Source organism: Odocoileus virginianus, chromosome 20 (assembly GCF_023699985.2).
Source record: "Odocoileus virginianus isolate 20LAN1187 ecotype Illinois chromosome 20, Ovbor_1.2, whole genome shotgun sequence".
Taxonomy (NCBI): Eukaryota; Metazoa; Chordata; class Mammalia; order Artiodactyla; family Cervidae; genus Odocoileus; species Odocoileus virginianus.
The window spans coordinates 8,102,646-8,122,375 of NC_069693.1; the positions used below are offsets into that span (position 1 = coordinate 8,102,646).

At 49.7% G+C, this 19,730-nt stretch overlaps 1 long non-coding RNA gene and 1 other non-coding gene across 2 annotated transcripts; one reads left to right on the plus strand and one right to left on the minus strand.

Annotated features, from left to right (window-relative positions):
• Window positions 1-2,840: 2,840 nt before the first annotated feature.
• LOC139029823 (uncharacterized) lies at window positions 2,841-12,123 on the minus strand. The gene is made up of 3 exons (XR_011482053.1): window positions 11,335-12,123; window positions 9,512-10,269; window positions 2,841-3,223 (listed from the first exon to the last, which is right to left on the minus strand). It is a non-coding gene; the product is annotated as an uncharacterized lncRNA (long non-coding RNA).
• TRNAA-AGC (transfer RNA alanine (anticodon AGC)) lies at window positions 5,167-5,238 on the plus strand. The gene has a single exon. It is a non-coding gene; the product is annotated as a tRNA-Ala (tRNA).
• Window positions 12,124-19,730: the final 7,607 nt, after the last annotated feature.

The following is a 19,730-nucleotide window of genomic DNA, read 5'->3' on the forward strand; positions in this document are numbered from 1 at the left end:
CCATTTCCTTCTCCAAAAGGAACTAAAGAAAGAAAGAAAGTGAAGTCGCTCAGTTGTGTCCGACACTTTGCAACCCCATGGACTGCAGCCTACCAGGCTCCTCCATCCGTGGGCTTTTCCAGGCAAGAGTACTGGAGTGGGGTGCCATTTCCTTCTCCACCAGGGATACAAAGATAGTGGCAAAGCTTGGGTTTGGACATTGGCCTGCCTGGCCCCAAAGGTTGGGATCTTGTTGTTGTTCAGCCGCTAAGTCATGTCCGACTCTTTGAGACCCCATGGACTGCAGCACACCAAGCTTCCCTGTCCCTCACCATCTCCCTGAGTTTGCTCAAACTCAGGTCCATTGAGTCAGTGATGCCATCCAACCATCTCATCCTCTGTTGCCCCTTTCTCCTCTTGCCCTCAATCTTTCCCAGCATCAGGGTCTTTTCCAGGATCTTGACCTTGGTGCTATTCTGCCTCTGGAATTATCCATGGAGTTATCTGGAGGTCTTTGATAAGCTATTGAATAAAAGGCAGATCCAGCCCATGAATCCTTAAATATTCTCCCAAAAAGATACCCTCTCCCCAAATGACACCTTTTGTCCTCAAAACAATTTTTAAGTTCTTGGATTCTTAGGGTTTCAAGACCAAAGCTAGGCAGAATCTTCAGCTTCCCATCTTCCCCGCAGTAAAATGTCCCCTCCTCCTAGAGAGGGAGCAAGGAGAGATGCAGGGGGAGATTTAACTCTGCCCTAGGCTGCCTTCAAGAGTATGGCAGATCTTCTTTTCTGGAAATGGCTGCAAAAACCATCTATGGCTGCAACAAGGCTTCTAGAACCTTGCTACTCCTGCATTAAGAGTGGAGTCTGTGTCTCCTTCCTTGGGAACTTAGCCTTGGTGACTGCCTTGACTAATAAAGTGGAAGTGATGTTATGTAATTCCAAAGCTAGCTCACTTCCGAGTTGTTCTCTTGGGACACTTGCTCTTGGACTCCAACTGCCATACTGTAAGGAAGCTCAAGCAGCCAGAGGAAGAGGAGGAAATGAAGACTCGAGCCCTCAGTTCCAGCTGAACTTCTCACATGAGTGTGAGGACACAGTCACGTGAGTGTGCCATTTTTAAAAAAAATTTTGGCCATGCTACACAGCATGTGGGATCTTAGTTCCCCAACCAGGGATCTAACCTGTATCCCCTACATTGCAAGTGCAGTCTTAACCGCTGGATGGCCAGGGAAGTCTCCCAAAGTGTGCCATCGTGAAAGCAGGTGATGCCGTGTGGAGCAGAGTACTGTTATTACCTTCCCTGAATTGCAGTTTTCTGAGCAAAATGAATAGCTGTTGTTTCAAGCCAGCAGGTATTGGGGGTGATTTGTTATGCAGCAATAGATAACTGTGACACACACAAAAAACCAAGTAGCTACCAGTTGTCTCTCGGTCTCCGCAAGGAATTGGTTCCAGGATCTCGCCCCCGACTCTCCCATTAGATACCAAAATCCTGAGATGCTCAAGTCCCTTACATAACATGGAACAGTATGTGGGTATAGGCCATGGATGTTCTCATATTGACTTTAAATCATCTCTAGATTACTTATAATACCTAATACAGTGTATTTGCTATGTAAATAGTTGTTGGAGCAACTATTCACAAATTCAAGCTTTGCTTTTTGGATCTTTCTGGAATTCTTTCAAATATTTTTGAACTGAGGTTGGTTGAACCCATGGATGGGGAACCCATGGATACAGAGGGACTGTAATCAGAAAATGGCACAGCTGTCGCCTAGGTCCAGAAAACACTTTTTGCATCAAGTCAGGGCTACACTCTCATCCAAATCCTTCAGAAGAGCAGAACCCTTGGAGTCAGGCAGATATGAGTTATCAATCAGGAGAATTTAGTAAGATTATGTATCTCAAGTGCTTAGCCAAGAATAGAGCATGTAACAGGTGCTCAATAACTGTTAGTCACAATTTACTAGGACTGTTCCATGGATGGATGTTGAAAGTCTCTTGCTGGATATTCTCTCTCAAAGGTAAACTGGGAGGCTTCTGAAGCCCACCGCACTTCCTTTGGGCTGAATTTCTCTGCCTAGAGTCAGAGAGCATGCATGCTCACTCAGTCATGGCCGACTGTGAAACCATGGACTGCACCCTGCAGACTGTAATGGAATTTTCCAGGCAAGAATAGTGGAGTGGGTTTCCATTTGCTACTCCAGGGGACCTTCTAGACCTGGGAATCGAACCTGTGCCTCGTGTGCCTCCTGCATTGGTAGGCGGAGTGTTTGCCACTGAGCCACCTGGGAAGCCCAGAGTCAGAGAGATCTGGGTTTAACTAACTTGTGGCTCCTCCAGTTTCTGGCTGTGTGACTTTGTGCAAGAGACTTAACCTCTCTGTCTTTGAAGTCCACATCTGCAGAAAGTCAAGAGGTCATATTCCCTCCTTAGGGAGTTGCAATGAGATTGGCTAGTGTGGAAGGCTTAACACAATGCCTGGCATACAGTAGGTGTCCATACTGTGTGCTGAGAGACGAGGGGGTATTCCCTCCACCCTCTGCAGAATCTCCAGGGATCTGCGTCCTCGCTCAGTCCTCCACCGCGAGTCTGACCAGGTAGGTGGTGGTGGTGAGAGGTCCAGAGAGGAAAGGAGGGAAGCGGTTCTTCTAGCCGGGTCAGCCCTGTTGTTCTCTCATTTCCCACCAGCAGGCGCTGTGATGAAGTTAGGATTACAGCTCATCGCCATTGCGGTGACCATAGCTAGACCTGTCTGTGCAGATCTGACTACACGCGGCTGAGTGCATTGGCTCTCTTAAATGAGATACGATTCTCAATGTCCTTCTTAAAATTAAGAAATCTGGCAGAGTCACGGGCTTTTATATTCACTATATTTGTGGAAGAAAAATGCCAACCATACTCTTCTGATGGAGAGAGAAAACCGACATGTATTTATTCCTTTTAATAATAGAGATGATGTTATCACCATGGCAACAAATGATCAAGGAAGACAACCAATCAGAACTGCAGGTTTCTCCCGGAGGTTATTTTTCTCAAGACATGGCAACAATTTTTAGGAGACTCTCAACGACTCTTTTGTTCAACTTATCCTTCAAGGACAGTCTTAAATGAACAGACCAGGTTGGTGACCTCCAGGTTGCACAGGAAAACCAGATGGGTGGTCTCAGTTTGCTTCCTTATGGGATGGATTCTTTAGATGTTTTATTATGCAAAACAGCATCTCTGTATGTAGCTAGCTGCGGGGGAGAAAGAACATCTTTACCTCTTTTTTACATTTTAAACATTATTTTTATTAAAAATTCCAAATCACTTTTTCACACTCCCTTGGTTAATAGCTGGGGACTTGCATGTTAAAGAGCTGGTTCTGAATCTCTTGGGTTAACATCACAGAAAAAAACAGCACCTTGATCTTGGACTTCTCAGCCTCCAGAAGTGTGAGAAAATATATGTCCGTTGTTAAAGCCACCCAACTGTGGGTCTTTTGTTTTGGAAGCCTAAGCAGACTAAAATATTGAGTTCCCTTCTTCGGCCCATTGTCTCAGTGGCCCACAGACTAACACACACCTCTCTTTCCCCTCTGTCCCCTAAACACTCCTGAACAAGGGGTTTTGTCCCAGATGAGCCTGAGTGGGTAGAGGTTGAGCAAAAGTTCTATTTTCCTAGAGTTCTTCTCTGGTTGAGGCATTGTCATAATAACCACTCTTCATCTTCCTCCCTTTGCAGCTGTGTTGTGTGCACAATAAAAATGCAGAAATTGAGCTCTGCAGAGCTGCAGCTTCTCAACAGAAGCTACTCTAAGTATTCTGAACAGAGAAAATTTAATGCAAGAGATTTACTAGAAAGGTGTCCATAGGATCAGAAAAGCGAGAGCCAGAAAGGATGGTGGGGGCAAAAAGAAGTAGCGTGTATCAGTCCTTCGTTCCTTTTTATGGCTGAATAATAGTCCCTTGCAGGGCTTCTCTGGTGGCTCAGTGGTAAAGAATCTGCCTGCAATGCAGGATACAGTCTTGGTGTCGTAAAGAGTTGGACACGACTTGGTGACTAAATAACAGCATTCCATTCTATGGATATGCTGTACTTTGGATTTTTTAAAAAATATTTATTTATTGGCTGCACCTGGCCTTAGTTGTGGCATATAGGATCTTTTAGCATGTGGGATCTAGTTCCCACATGGATGGAACCATGGGAACCACCAGGGATGGAACCCAGGTCCCCTGCTTTGGGAGCCCAGAGTCTTAGCCACTGAACCACCAGGGAAGTCTCCTACCATACTTTATTTATTTTATCTGTTGATGGCCATTTGGACTGTTACTACGTTTTGGCTGTCATGAATAAGGCTATAATGAACATAGATATACAAGTTTTTGTTTGAATACTTCAATATTTCTGTTCTCGGGTGATGAAAAATGCTCTAAAATTGATGGTGCTGATGGTTGTGCAGCTCAGGGAATATACCCCAAGCCACTGACTAGTACACTTTAAAAGGGTGAGTTTTATGGTATGTGAATTATATACCAATTAAGCTCTTACAAAAACCCTGAAAACGCTCAAACTTAATTTGACATTTACCCACATAAATTTATGATAGGAGGCAAAGCACACAAATTCTTCCTTCACAGGTCTGGACCTTTCATTCTCCAGGGCTTCATCACAGCAGGATGCCCTGTGTGAGTTCAGTCGTGTCTGACCCTTTGTGACCCCGTGGGCTGTAGCCGGCCAGGCTCCTCTGTCCCTGGGATTTCCTAGGCAAGAACACTCGAGAGGGTTGCCATTTTCTTCTCCAGGACATCTTCCCCACCCAGATTCCCCACCCAGACTGTATCCTGCATTGCAGGCAGATTCTTTACCACTAGCGCCACCTGGGAAGTTCTTACGGTAGTTGCTTTTCTTACATGGAGGCTCAAGTCTCCAAGAGATCAAGATGGAACTGCCTGTCCACTTAAAAGCTAGGTCCTGGACTGGCATAATGCCACTTCTGTCATATTCTGTTGGTCAAAGCAGCCAAGTGTTCTGGCCCAATCAGTCTAAGATTACCAGGAACGAGTCCGTTGTATTATTTGTTAGGACTACCATAATAGTGTCTACAGCAACTTAAGTAAATTCAATCCTGCTGTTCTCACACTGACCACTAGATAGCGCACTGGATTTAATATTAATACTTTCCACTGCAGAGATAGCTGGGGGTATAGCTCAGTGGTAGAGCGCATGCTTAGCATGCATGAGGCCCTGGGTTCAATCCCCAGTACCTCCATCTTTGTGTTTTGTGCTTCCCTAGTGACACAGTAAAGAATCTGCCTGCAATGCGGGAGACCCAGGTTTCATTAGATCCCTGGGTTGGGAAGATCCCCTGGAGAAGGGAATGGTGGCTACAAACTCCAGTATTCTTACCTGGAAAATTCCAGGACAGGGAAGCCTGGCGGGTTACAGTCCACTGGATCTCAGAGTCGGACACGACTGAGCGATTAACACAACAGGTAGAAGAGCAGACACTGCTAAATGCTTTTGTTAATTTAGTTGAGATGAGACTTTTGATTTCTTTCTTTAAAAAATTTATTTTTAATATATTTATTTAAATATATTTTTAATTTTTAATAAGTAATAAAATAATCTATTAAAATTTAAAGTATATTTATGTTTTGTATAATTATTATTTAATATATTAAATAATATAATTTATTTAATATAAATTTATTAAATAAATAAATTTATTTAATATAAATTTATATTAAATAAATAAATTTATTTACTTTTGGCTGCACTGGGTCTTCGTTGCTGTGCTTGGGCTTTCTCTAATTGTGGCGAGACGGCTCTAGAGTGCAAACTCTGTAATTGTGGCATGTGGGATTCTTCCAGATCAGGGATGGAACCCATTTCCCCTGCATTGGCAGACTGATTCTTAACCACTGGGCCATCAGGGAAGTCTGAGTCTTTCCATTTCTTTATCTAAAAGCAAGTCTATAAAAGACTTGGGCCTTTATTTTGTAATGTTTGTGTAAAGATAGAAATAATCTTTTCCTGATTTGATAGAGAAGACCTACAATTATTTATTCTTTAAAAAAAAAATACACAAAGGCTATTTAGTCTTGCTATCACCATGGCAACAAATAATCAAGGAACACAGCCAATCAGAAACCTAGGGTTCTTTGAGAGGTTATTTTTCTTTGGAAGTTGCAACAATTTCTAAGAGAATCTCCCAGACTCCTGTTCAAAATCTCTTTCCCAGGACAGGCTTCAGTGAAAAGAGAACAGAGGAGGTTGGTAACAGAAAAATTCACTCAAGCCTTCTGGCTGTAAAGGAAAATAAGATGGGTGTTTTGGGATTATTCTCAGTCTGTCGATTTATCGAAGCTGATTTGATTTATTGATTGATTGATTGTCTTTTGGCTGCACCAGGTGGCTTGTGGGGAAATTGGTTCGCTGACCAGTGTCCTTGACAGTGAAAGCACAGAGTCCTAACCACTGGACTTCCAGGGAGTTCCCTTGTCTGAAGTTGATTCTTTAGAAGGATTTATGATGAAAAGTAGAATCCCTCTCATTGAAAGTGCAGGAGAGAAGGGACATCTTTGTCTCTCTCTCTTTCTTTTACTGTTTAAAAATTATTTTTGCACCGTGCATGAATTCACCTCAGTCATTAATACTGTTGATTGGATAATCTGACAATCACTTCCAACCTCTTCCCATGTATTGCTATGATACTATAATAGGTGATGGACAAGGAGGCCTGGCGTGCTGCAGTCCATGGGGTCGCAAACAGTCAGCCACGACTGAGCGGCTGAACTGAACTGAACTGATAATAGCTAAAAAGGTCAGCTCCACTGTTTTCCAGACCTACTTGCAGCTACTGGTATGTGGTAACCTAGTTCTGGGCAATGAGTGTGCTGGAAGCTTTGGGGAATTATTTTTGCTGCTGGATAAAAGAGGAGAGGCATGAGAGGAAAAGACTATGTCATCACACCTACCTCCCTGCTTTTTTGCTTGTTGTGTGAGAAGGTGATGTCTGGAGTTTGGCAGCCAATTTGTAACCATAAGGCAACAAGCCAACAAGTGGAGGAATAGATTCTTGGTTCTCAGTAACATGCTTGATTAATTAAATCCAAAAGACTCTTTCCTCCAAAGTTTTAATTAAAAAGCTGAGAAAAAAAGCTTATTGTTTATGTCTGCTGTCAGTTTGGTTATCTGTAACTTGTAGCCAAGACACACCAGGCTGATCCATGTTCCTTCCCAGATTATGCTAGAGCAAGGCTCCCAAGCTCAAACATCCACAGACACCAGGTAGCTGATGTGAAGATGAAGCTGCTATAACCTTATTTTCCTTTTATTTGCATAAACTTATAAAAGGAGAAAAAAAGCACACATCCATTTCTTAACGCCAGGAGACTCCCCACTTTCTGGACAAAGTGAGTTAATTATAACAGGATCAGTGATGTTTTCGTCAGGGAGTTAAATATTTGCAGCTAGAGCAATGAGCTTTACTTCCTATTTTAAAAACATGCAATGGATAAATAAAATTTCCCACCCCCAACATTTAGAACATACTTTGTAAGAATTATGACTGCAGGGTGAAGAGTTACATTTCAGAAGAGATCAACCCAAAACCAGTGGGGTTAAAGTGGCCTCTGATAGGCAATCTTCTCATTCATTCATCCATTCATTCATTCAACTAACCTCCTCTGTGCCACACACAGTTCAAGGCGATGGGGACACAGCAGTGAACAATCGGGCACTGGTTCCTGTTTGTTTGGATCTTACATTCTTGAAACCTAATCAGAACCTTCCCCCACCTGTCTGGGAAATATTTGTGTCAACAGTCTCTCCAGGGGACTTCCCTTGTTGTCCGGTGGTTAAGACTCTGTGCTTCCAATGCAGGGGGGTGTGGGTTCAGTCCCTGGTTGGGGAACTAAGATCCCTTATGCCTGATGGTATGCACCCCCCCAAAAAAAATAAAACCACAACAGTCTCTCCAGGCCCAAGTTTCTTATTGTTATATGCTGACTTGCATCATTCCCCAAATTCATATGTTGAAATCCTAACCCCAGCACCTCAGAATGTGACTGTATTTGGAGATAGGATGCTTAGAGAGGCGATTATGTTAAAATGAGCTTAAATTGGATTACCAGGTCCTAATCTGATAGGACTGGAGGTATAAGAGCAGGAAATTAGGACACGGACACATACACAGGGCACAGCTTATGAGGACCAAGGCAAGGCAAGGAGAGCAGCCTCAGAAGAAACCAGCCCCTGCTGACAGCTCAATCTCAGACTCCTGGCCTTCAGAATTGTCAGAAAAATTAATTTCTGTTGTTTCAGCCACCTAGGCTGTGGGGCTTTGTTCTGGCAGCCCAAGCAAATAAATACACCCATCAGCACTTCTAAAAATTTTTAAATTTTAATTAATTTATTTAGTTGCCTTGGGTCTTAATACAGGGTGTAGGCTTACTCGCCTCAAGGCATGTGGAATCTTGGTTTCCGCACCAGTGATCCAACACACGTCCCCTGCATTGGAAGGTGGATTCTTAACCACTGGACCACCAGGTAAGTCCCCCCATCAGCACCTTTGAAACTTGCAGCCAATGGTTTCAATCCTAGTTGTAATCGATTCAGAATCTAAGTACTTGAGACTTATTTTTTTTTTAATTTCCAGGAATACCCTGACAGTCCAGTGGTTAGGATTCTGCACTTCCACTGCAGGGGGCATGGGTTTGATTCCTAGTCGGAGAACCAAGATCCCACATGCTGTGGTGCTGTCCAAAAAAAAAAAACAAAAAAAAACCCTGGATTAAAAAAATTCCATGAAAAGATGAGTCATTCATCACATGCATAGCACCCAAGTTTTCTGTAGACGGTTCTATGAATTGTCTGTACATGCTTCCTATTTATCCTGTGAAGTCCTTCCCTGAACTGTTCCCCAAAGGCTTCAGATTTGTTCACTTTCCTGGGGGCATAGTAAGCCCAAATCACAAATATGTAGTATTTGATTGGGCTTCCCAGGTGGCGCTAAAAGTAAAGAACCCACCTGCCAATGAAGGAGACGCAGGTTCAATCCCTGGGTCAGGAAGATCCCCTGGAGGGGGGCATGGCAACCCACTCCAATATTCTTGCCTGGAGAATCCCATGGACAGTGGAGTCTGGCGGGCTACAGTCCATGGGGTTGCAAAGAGTCGCACGTGACTGCAGTGACTTAGCACGTGGCAGTATTTGATTCTTTCAGCCATTAGATCTAAATCTTCTGCTACAAGAGATCTGTTCTGGGTGGGATTCTTTACCCTCCATAAAATGGTATAGTGTAGATAAGGAGTGTACAAACTCTCAGTGCTTCAGCTGGAATGGTCAACTGCAGCATCTGCCCACGACCTCTCCATGTGGCTTAGGCTTCCCAAAACTTAGCAGCTGGGTTTTCCAAGACGCTTCCCCAAGAGCAAGTGTTCCAAGAGCAGAAGCTGGCAGCCTTAATGCCACCACCACTTCCTTCTTAATAAACTCCACGTCCAGATGGGGAGGCCACCAGATAAGGAATTTGCACTTACCTTTAGTTCATCACATTAATCTAGTAATTTTATACGCATTAGCTCAATCAGTTCTCAAATAGCCTCTTTACGGTGTTGGCATCACCATTCCATCATTTTTTTCAAGAGGTTCTGAGATGGAGAGTGGTCCCTGGTCTGGGCAGCCCTGCTGTTGTGTCATCATCGTCCAGCAGAGGGCGCTCCACACAGAGTCCCCATCTTATTCCTCTGGCTCCTAACAACCACAAAGCCAAGGCTTATGTTTACCTCCTGCATGTGAAAAAGTGAAAGTGTCAGTCACTCAGTCGTATCCGACTCTTTGCCCACCAGTCTCCTCTGTCCATGGAATACTTCGCACCTGGGGCTGTACCAAATATTTTTCTTGAACGATCACAGCTAAACTTCATAAGAACATCTGAGGTTGAATTTTACAGATGAGGACGTTGAGGCTCAGGGAGGTAAGGGCCAATGTTGCCCCCATAGTCAGTGGCAGTTGAGGGGCTCAGCTGAGGACAGCCCGATCCCCAAACTTGCTGTCCCAGGAAGGTTCCTGCAGCCCAGAGGGGGTCCCATCTCCCAGCATGACCCAAACAGCAACTCCCAAGTTGGCTTCTGTCCCTGGGTATCCAAGGAGGGGCTCGGACAGTCCAGCTGGGCTGTGGGGACACACCCAGGCCTTTGTGCCTCCCTCAAGATGTGCAGGGGTGGGGGGTGCCTCCTGACCTCCTGGGGATGGGGTCTTGGTCACAGATACACAGATGGCTGCAGGACAAGAGGACCTGGAAGAGCAGAGATGGAGATGGTGATTCAGGGAGAACATTGCGCTGGGCAGTAGGGGCTGGTGCCAATGTCACTACAGGGATGCTTCTTCCAACCCAGAAGCATCTGCACTTGAGACAGTGCGTGCTGATGCTCTGCAGAGCCAGGCCGGGTTACCTGGGTGGACTCTAGGGCCAGGCTGCGACTCCCTCCTGGGGACATTTCCTGCCCTCCTAAAGACGGGCCCTGGGGCAGCTTCAGCACTGGCCCAGACCAGACTCAGCCCCTCACAAGTCCCTGCTAAGGGTCCCTTCTGGCATTTAATTCACCCAGATGCTGAACTGGGGAAACCTATCACCTTAAATTGTCATCTTAAGTCAGGGGCTACAAGATCAGTGCTGGGGGTGGTGGCGCAGTGGACAGCCAGCCGAGGGACCCACAGACCTGTGGGAAGGATGATGCCCATCATTGCTACTGAGAAAACCTGGAAATCTGGATTTTTCGTGAACTGCTCTGAATTGAAAATCTTTGCAAATAATTGGGATTTCTGTTAAACACTAGGCAGGTCGAGTGTCAGATTCAGCCTGTGGACACCAGCAGGAGGCCTTGGCCCTGAGAAGGTGGTGCGTTTGTACCAGCTGCACTTCAGTTGGGCAGGGTCTTTCCCTCTCCTCCTTCTCCTCCTCCCCAGCTCCCGGTCCCCTGGTCGCCACCCCTCCCTCCCCCTCCCCCACCTCTTCTCCCCTCCCCCAGGAGCACACCCCCCTGCCTCTCGGGCTTCTCTTCCTGGAATCCTCTCCTCCCCCAGCAGGAGGTTCAGCTTCCTGGCTCAGCTGCACCCTGACACTCTCCTTGTTCGTTGAAACCTCCATCACACAGACCAGCCCCCATCAGATTGGGGTGGCGGACGCTGGCCAAAAGCATGAGTCTGGAACGAACCAGGGCTCCAGGGAGATATGGAAGAACGCCCCGGCACTGCTGGCCTCCCCCGGTGCCCGGTGTGTCCACGGACACACTCGCCCCTGTGCTAAGCCGGGAGACCCAAAGCCAAGCCGCCTGGGTGGGCCCTGAGACCGTCCCGTCACCTGGGGCTGCTGCCTCCGCGGGCGCTCATTACACCTTACATTCTTCTTGCATCAGGATCGCTCGCGCCACCTGCAAAGCAGGGACTGAAAGGACCAGAGAGCGAGCGGAGGGCGGCGCGCAGAGAAGAGCTGGGAGTGCATGATTCGACCGGAGTCGCCTCCGCGGCGGGCAGGGCGGAGGACGTTCGGAGCTGGGGCCGCACCGGCAGCTGCAGCCTCGCCCCCTCGGGGCGGCCCTAGCTGCACGTGGGGTGCAGCCTCCTGCCCCAACCCGTCTTCTTCCCACGCGCCGACTTGGAGCCCGCGGGCGGCTGAGCCCTGGGCCGGCCTCGGCCTGCGTCCCGGCTCCCGCGCGCTCCTTCCTGCTCTTGCTTCCCGCCGCTTCCTCCTGGGTTTTCGTCTCGGGAGGGCGCCCCTCCAGCCTTGGCCGCCGCTCCCCTCCTCTCGGGCTTTGCCGGGTCCCTGACGGGGCGGGAGCTGAAGCCGCCTGCTCGACCCAGGGCCCTGCAGGCCGTGCGGGCCCGCTTGCGCCAGGGGCTTCCTGGCCGCCGGGTCCTCGGACTTGGACTCCTCGCTCTCCGCGCCCTCCGACGCCTCCTCCGAGCCTGTGTCCCAAACCCCCTCCGACGCCTCCTCGGACTACCGGTTCCCGCGGGCGGCCTGCAGCGCCAAGATCTTCCCCAGGTGGCCTTTGGAGAATATCAACCTCCTGCTCTCCCAGGCCTTTTCCTTTTTTCCCCTCCATCACCTCAGCCACGTCCTAGGTCTCCGGGAGCGCCGCGAGCTCCAGCAGCCCCCTCCCCCATCTTCCTCCTCATCCCGCGCCCCCCAGCTCCCCAGCGGGCCCCAGGGAGCCTTCTTGCCCTTGGAGGGGGTCTGGGGCTCAGCCCTGGTGGAGATGCCTTCCAGCAGGTTCCCTAACGTTTCAGGCATTCCTCAGGACCACGGAGGCCACCTGGCGGCCTGCCTCCTCCACCTTCATGCGATTCGGAGGTGTCCTCGGCCATGACGGACAGGACCTGGAGCGGGACCTCTTGTCTTCCTTGTCCTTCAGCCCAGCGACTCCATCACAGAAGCCATTTTCAACACCTCCCTGCGAGTTTAGGTGTCTGATGAAATCCCATGGGCCACGATGGCTAGAGCTTGGGGTCCTCCACATCCTTCCGGGTGACCTGGCCGTCTCACTTCTAGGACCAACCTCCAGAAGAGTCAGTGACCTCGAGCATCTCATCAGGTGTGTCCCTCTCGACCACAGGAACCACCAGGTCGGGATGTCGCTCCTGGCTCCTCTGACGGACAGGCTCATCAAACCAAAGTGCTCTTTCTCTGTCACCTCCTTCTTGGTTTTGTCCAAAAGAGTCACATGGCCAAGAACTCTATGGGGACCCTCTGCCTCATTCATGTCTCTGCAGGCCTTCCTTGCAGCCCGTCTGGAGTGTTGTGTGCAGCACAGCACTCGGGGACTGTCCTTGTCATTTGTCCCCACCCAAGTCCTCTTCCGCCTCTGCCATCCTGATGCAGGCTCTGATGGAAGAAGGGTCCTTCGAATCACTTTCTGCAGAGGCACATGGCTGCCCTCCTCGGCCCCTTTTTTGGCCTCTGGCTCTATTTCTGTGACCCTCAGCTTACTACCATGCTAGCCTTGCTGGCTGCACCAGGAAGGGGGACCTGGGTCTTCTAATTAGGAGGGGTGTCCCCGGGGGCTCTGGCCTCTGTAGCTTGTGGGGCCTTCCAACCAGCAGCTATCATTTCATCTGCCTCAGGGCACTCATGTCCTCGGAGCAATCCTTGTACAGAGTCCTCCAGACGCCATCCTTGTCCGGAATCTACTTGGGAGTGGTGGTATGGTTAATGTCCTCCAGAAACTCTACCAGGGCGCCCTTGGCCTTCTTGTCACTCGCGGCTCTCATGTTCTGGGCAGGAAGACCAGCTGCAGGACAGCTTTGATAGCTGCCTGCTCCAGGTCCTCTGGGGGGCCCCCTGCACTAGTTGGGGCCTCCTGGATGATGAATCACAACTCTCCGTCCTGCTCCAGCCAAGTGTGACCCACGCAGACCCTCCCAATCCTGCTAGTTTCTTTGGTCAGCATCAGAGCTGGCAGCAGGCTTTGGCTCCCGAGGCCCTGGCACCGCCCCCCCCCATTGGCTACCTCCGGTTCCATGGCAACCGCTTTTAGGCTGTTGCCAGCGTCTGAGCATTTGTTTTGAGAAACCCAGTGAAAATGGGAACGTGTGTTTTGTTGGTTCACTGGACGGGTCTCACACAGAGAAATCCATTCCACTCACTCGGGAACCAACTCTGTGGGGACCCGGCCTTAATGTGGGGAGGTGATCAGTCCTCACTCGGGATAATCTGGGTCTGGAGTGAGTTTAATGGTGAGGGGTGTGGACTGAAGCTGAGGCTGGGGTGGGGATGCAAGTGGGAAGTCTGTGTCCCGGCAGGACTAAGGGCCCTGAAGGTGGCCGGGTGAGACGGAGGCTGAGTCGGGGTCTAGCAGCGGCCCGGGCCTGGGGCAGAGGTACGGTTGCTGTCCGGGTTTTACAGTCCTCTGGGCTGGGGTGGGTTTCTCTGTAGAGTGGAGCAGGTGGGGGGCGGGGCTCGGAGGTCAAGTCCCGCCCATGGGAGGGGCCTCAGGCCGGCCCAGATCATCTTATGATAGTGACTCTCAGGAGGCCGCTTAATGGTATCTCAATACCTGCCCCATTGACACCCCAAGGGCTCCCCAGTACGATCGAGACTGCACCCCATGACACCTCCGAACTGCCCCTTCAAACCCTAGGGCCTGCCGTCCCTCCTCCCCTCCCTACACTGCGGTGGTGTCCCAGGCCCCAGGCTCCAGGATGGGCCCCAGGTAATGACATTCATCCCCTCCTTCCGTCTGGGCAGAATATTAGAGATACAATCAGCGATTCCTTTCTCCCCAGCCCAGCTGGTGGCCAAACTGTAGGTGTGCGCAAGCGCGTTCTTCCACCTGCAAGCCCAGACGGAGAACTTTCCTGCCACTGGTTCTGCTTGGGGGCAGCAAGACCGCCTTTCCTGTTGGCATGAGACCTGGGTCCCCAGGAATGAGGGGCAAGAAGCCTCAGGAAGCTACGGCAAGTGAGAGTGCCGGGTCTGAGAAATCAGGAAGACCCTTTCCGAGTCCCCTCAAGTCCTGCCCCAGCCCTTGGAGCGGAGGTAATGTTTGGCAGGGCCCTGAGAGGCCCCTATGCCCCGTCCTCTTGGGACGCTTGGAGAATGCTGTAGGGAAGCTGATGACACAAAACACTGGGTTTCCAGTACCAAATATGTCCTGGGATGCGCTGAAAAGGGACTTCAGTGGCTCATGTCACTACAAAGTCCAGGCTGAATTAGCTTCACGTCTGGCTGGTTCCAGGGCCTCTACTTCCGTTTATTCAGCAGAAGACTCACGGCCAGCTCCCATTGGATCGGCTGGGTCACGTGCCTGCATCTGCACCAATCACAGTGACTGGAGAGGGACTGAGAGCTTTGATTGGCCAGGTTTCAGTGAATGACGGTTCGTGATCCCCACAGGAACCACCTGGATCACTCCAGGTGAGGGAGCGGATGCCACAAAGAGAAATGGACATGAATCACTTAGGAGATGGGGGTTGGAGGTGTTAGGGCGATGTGTGTGGACACTAGGCTGGAAAGCAGGAGATTCTGTCCCAGTGGGATTAGGGGCAGTAATGAGACTCAGTACCTGGATTGGGGAGGGCCTGAAAGGGAGTACGGGATCTTTTCTTTGGCTGTGGGTATTTGTTGGAGAATCTCTGGAGTCCTGATGGGGAGAAGAGCATTCACCCATTTAGCTGCTCACTGGTCATTCCCGCCTGGAGACTTCATTCATTCATTCAGTGTTCCTCTAGTCTCTTCTAGGACCCACCTGTACAGGTCACTGGGAACAGCAATGATTAAGATGGGCTCTGTCTCCTGGAGCTCAGAGCCTCCGTGATCACATACGGAAGTGAGTGCTAGAAACGAAAAGGCTGGATCCTCAGGGGAGGAGGGTCGAAATAGCTGGAGCTGATCCTGGATCGGGACCCACTTCCCAAAATAGGTGACATTGACCTGAGTCTGAAGGGAGGAGGTGACTCTCTGTGAAGTAGGGGCAGGGAAACAGTGCTTTTGAAGTGTTTGGTGTACAAAAACCTCGGCGGCAGCATGAGAACAGGAGACCAGAAGAGCTGATGGAGTGAAGTGTGGCTGAGTGGGGAAAGCTGCAAGGCCAAGTCCACGAGGAATTGTGAGCTGATTATGCCAGGGATGTGACCAAGGAGCTGTTGGGTCACCAGGACCAGAGCTGGAAGTTTCTCTGCAGTTTAGGCGCTGTGTGAAGCTGGGAGACTTAAACAACATCTTTGAGCCGCACTTTCCTCCTTTGTGGGATACTTTGAGCTAATGTGTTGAGTTAGGCACGTATAGGGCTTCGCACACGTCCTGGGGTGCAGTAGGGCTTTACGTGGCGGATATTGGTATTAATCCTCCTCCTCCTCAGTACTGTCCTAAATGCCTTTTTGTCTGGAGAGATGAGACGATGCTTTAGGGATTTGCTGCGTCAGAGCGCCCTCTGGTGGGCGTAGGGAGACATGGCTCACAGAAGAAAGAAGGACCAAAGGTTTCTATCTTAAAGATCTTTCTTCCCTCTCTCCCTCCCTCCTTCCGATCTCCCTGTCTTCTTTCCTTCCTTTCACATACATTCCCCCAGGACCTTAACTGGAGACCCAGCGGGGTTCCTGGTTTAAGGCAGGCGTTCTCCCCACCCCCCACCCCCCCTCAGCTTGGAGTCGTCCCCAGTCTGGGAGTCTCAGGGCGCGCGGGGTGGGCGCGGGGGTGCTGGGTGGGACTCCCTGACACGCGCCTACGGACCTGACCGAACCTCCAGCCCAGTGTCCCCACACACAGCTCCGGTTGGTGGTGGCGCCTCTTCAGCCCACGGGGTCCGAGCTCCCTGCGCCCCAGGGCAGGTCGGGTTGAACCTGGTGAGCCCGAAGGATAACCTAGCGGGGCCCTCGGGGAGGGCTCTGTGCGTCCATGGGCAGGCGCGACCCTCCCAACTCCTACGGGCTGGAGGGGTTGAAAGTGCGCGAGGGGCGGGGGTCGCTGGGTCAGGGGACCCTGCCTGGAGGTCTCCTTATGGATTTGATTTTGTTCACGTGCTTATAGCTGCGGATGTGGGTGTTCCTTTTGGGGGCTGAGGCGTATGTAGTTTATCTGTGTGTTTCACTTGTGAGGACTGGGTGTGTCTCTCTGTGGGTGTAGGTGGGGCGAGTCTCGGGGTGTTTGCACATGGTGTGTGTGTGAGCGCGCGCGTGTGTGGGTATCTATGTAGGCTCAGTCCAAGTGCGTATCAGTGTTAGTTTGTGTGACACAGGTGTGAGTGTGTGAGCCAGTGTGTAAGTGTTTTGTGAGTGTGTGATCGTGTGATTGTGGCACGGGCTGACCTGAACCTGGTGTCACACCTTGAATCGAGCAAACCTCCAACACCAGCCCTTTCAGTCTGGAGGGAGGGGCGGGGAGATAGATCTAATGTCCGAACCTGAAGTCGCAAGTATCCGGCCTGGAACGCCCTCCCTCAACAGTCTCCCCACCTCTCAGGGATGTTCCAGGTGGTAGAACCGCGGAGAGGGAATAGTGGAGGCTCTGGGAGCAGTAGGTGAAGGTCTGACGGTGCCACGTGAGCCGGTTGGAGCGTCTGCAGGAGAGGGCTGTGGCTCCCGCATTGACCACCAGGCGGCGCTGCAGGACTGCTACTTGACGCACCTGCGACGGAGCCTTCCCACAGCTCAAGAGCGTGAGCGAAATAATGTGCTCAAATAGATTCAGCTCCGATGTAGGGGACTGGGTGGGGCTCAACACTAACAGCAAGAACGATGTTATTTATAGATGTCAATACATGCGCGCTGATTATTTAAACGCAAGTGTAGGCGCTTTATTGTACACATTTTACAGATGGGAAAACAGATTCAGAGAAGGTACATGACTTGCTCAGAGTCACCCAGAGCTGGAATATGAACCCAGGCGGTCTGGTTTGACTCAAGTCAGGTCCGTGTGACTCCAGAGTCCCTGGCTGGACCCGTTCCTTGCTGTGTCCCCAAACTCCGGAGGGAGAGGAGAGGGGAAAACTGGACGCGGAGGAGTGAGGGCTGGGGAAGTGGCCAGGATGAAGGTGCAGAATGTTAGGGACCCGAGGTGCTAGAATGGGGACTCGGTATTGGGACTTGCAGTGGTCTCTGCATAAGCTGCCCCCATTGCGATCACGGTAAGGTGTGGGTGATCTGGAAGCGACTGGCTGCTGATTCATAACCTCAGTAAGACCTGCTGAGGGCTGCTGGCGGGGGGAGGGGGTTGCTGGGCCACAACCTCTCCTATCTTCCTGATGATGGCAAGAGAACGTGATCCCCATTTTCAGGGACATGAATGGAGGCATGGAGAAGTTAGTTACCAGCCCAAAGTAGTAAGGATGGGACAGGTGCGTGCTGGCTACTTTTTGCTGCATAACCAACCTCCCCAGGGTTTCCCTGGTCGTTCAGGGGGTAAAGAATCTGCCTGCAATGTGCGAGGCCAGGTTCAATCCCTGGGTTAGGAAGATCCCTAGAAAAAGGGAATGGCAACCCACTCCAGTTTTCTTGCCTGGAGAATCCCTTGGACAGAGAAACCTGGCAGGCTACAGTCCCTGGTGTCACGAAGAGTTGGACATGACTGAGCCACTACGCATACTCACATACACAAACCACACTAAATTCGGTGTCATAAAACGCAAACTGTTTCGTTATGTTCATGGAGTCTGTAGGTCGGCATGATGAAAACACCCTGGGGGTGGAGTTTTTCAGTTTTGCAACGTCTGGTGCCTCAGCTGGGGTGGCTGTAATGACTAAGGTCTGGAATCAGCCAGAAGCTTCATCAGCCATGTCTGGTACCCCATCTGGGATGAGCTGAAGACTGCGCTTAGCTGGAGATATTGACTTGAACACATACATTGGTCTCTTTACGTGAGTTGGGCTTCCTCACAGCATGGCGTTTATGCTTCAAGCAGGAATGTCCTGGGAAGGAGGTTTCAAGAGCAAATATTCCAAGAGAACTGGGCAAAAGCCTTATATTTGGCCTTGGGAGACACAGCATCATTTTTGCCGTACCTGTTGAGGCAGTCACAAGCTTGTCCAGGGTCAGATTCAAGAAAAGGGAATGTGAACAACCCCACTCCTAGAGGAGGATCAAAGAACTTGTTACCTTGCTTTAAAACTGTCATCAGTGTCTCTTCTTGGAGGAGTGGACAGGAAAAAGGTAAAATGTGATGAATGACCATCTTGCAGCCCTGTTCAGCAGGTAAAATTACAGATAAGATACGTAACTGGTATTGCTCTAAGACATTTTACCAACAGTGATTAGAAAGTGGGTAACATTAGGGAGTTTTGGATTGACCTGTAGACACTGCTATATTTAAATTGGATAACTGGGACTTCCCTGGTGGCCCAATGGTTAAGACCCAGAGCTTCCATTGCAGGGGGTGCAGGTTCAATTTCCGGTCTGGGAACTAAGATTCCACATGCCACGTAGCATGGCAAAAATAAAATAAAATAGATAACCACTACTGTATAACACAGGGAACTCTGCTCAGTATTGTGTAACAACCTAAATGGGAAAAGAATTTGAAAAAGAATATATATGAATCACTTTGCTGTACATCTGAAACTATCACATTGTTAGTCAACCATACTCCAGAATAAAATTAAAAATTGAAAGAATGAGAAACAAATGGAGATGGATACCATACAAGGAATCATGCAAGTGCATCATAAACGCTCCCAACCAGCAATGCACAGTTTGCAAGAACACATGGAAATAAAGGGACAGACATGAAAATGTACAAAACAAAGTTGTCCAGGGTGATGGAGGAATGGGAGAAGGGGGTGAGGATCAGATGTCATTTTAAAGACACGGAGGCAGGTGGAGTTGACAGTTCCTTGGATCTAGATGTCCTGAAAGGCATGCCACCAGCCACTGAGACTCAGACACAAGGCAGTGAAATGAATTTTGCTTTGAGGATCTGCTGTTGTGGTTTCCCTGGTAACCACTGGAGGGAGAGATGGAAGAAAGAGGAGCAGAAAGGCTACAGAGTGGGGACAGACAAGCAGTGAACTTCATTCCCATGAATCATTTATAACCTGCAGGAGAAACACCGCCAATCACCTTTTTCTTATCTGAGGGCCCTAGGGTGCCTTTTGTTGTAATCTCCAACTCAGTGGTTCTGGAATTGCTTGGTCTCAAGACGTCTTACATTGTTAAAAAATTCAAGGACCCCAAAGAGCTTTTGTTCCTGTGGGTTCAATCTGTCAATATTTACCACTGGAAGAATGTCAAATGAGCAATTAGAAGTATTTACTTATGAACTTGTT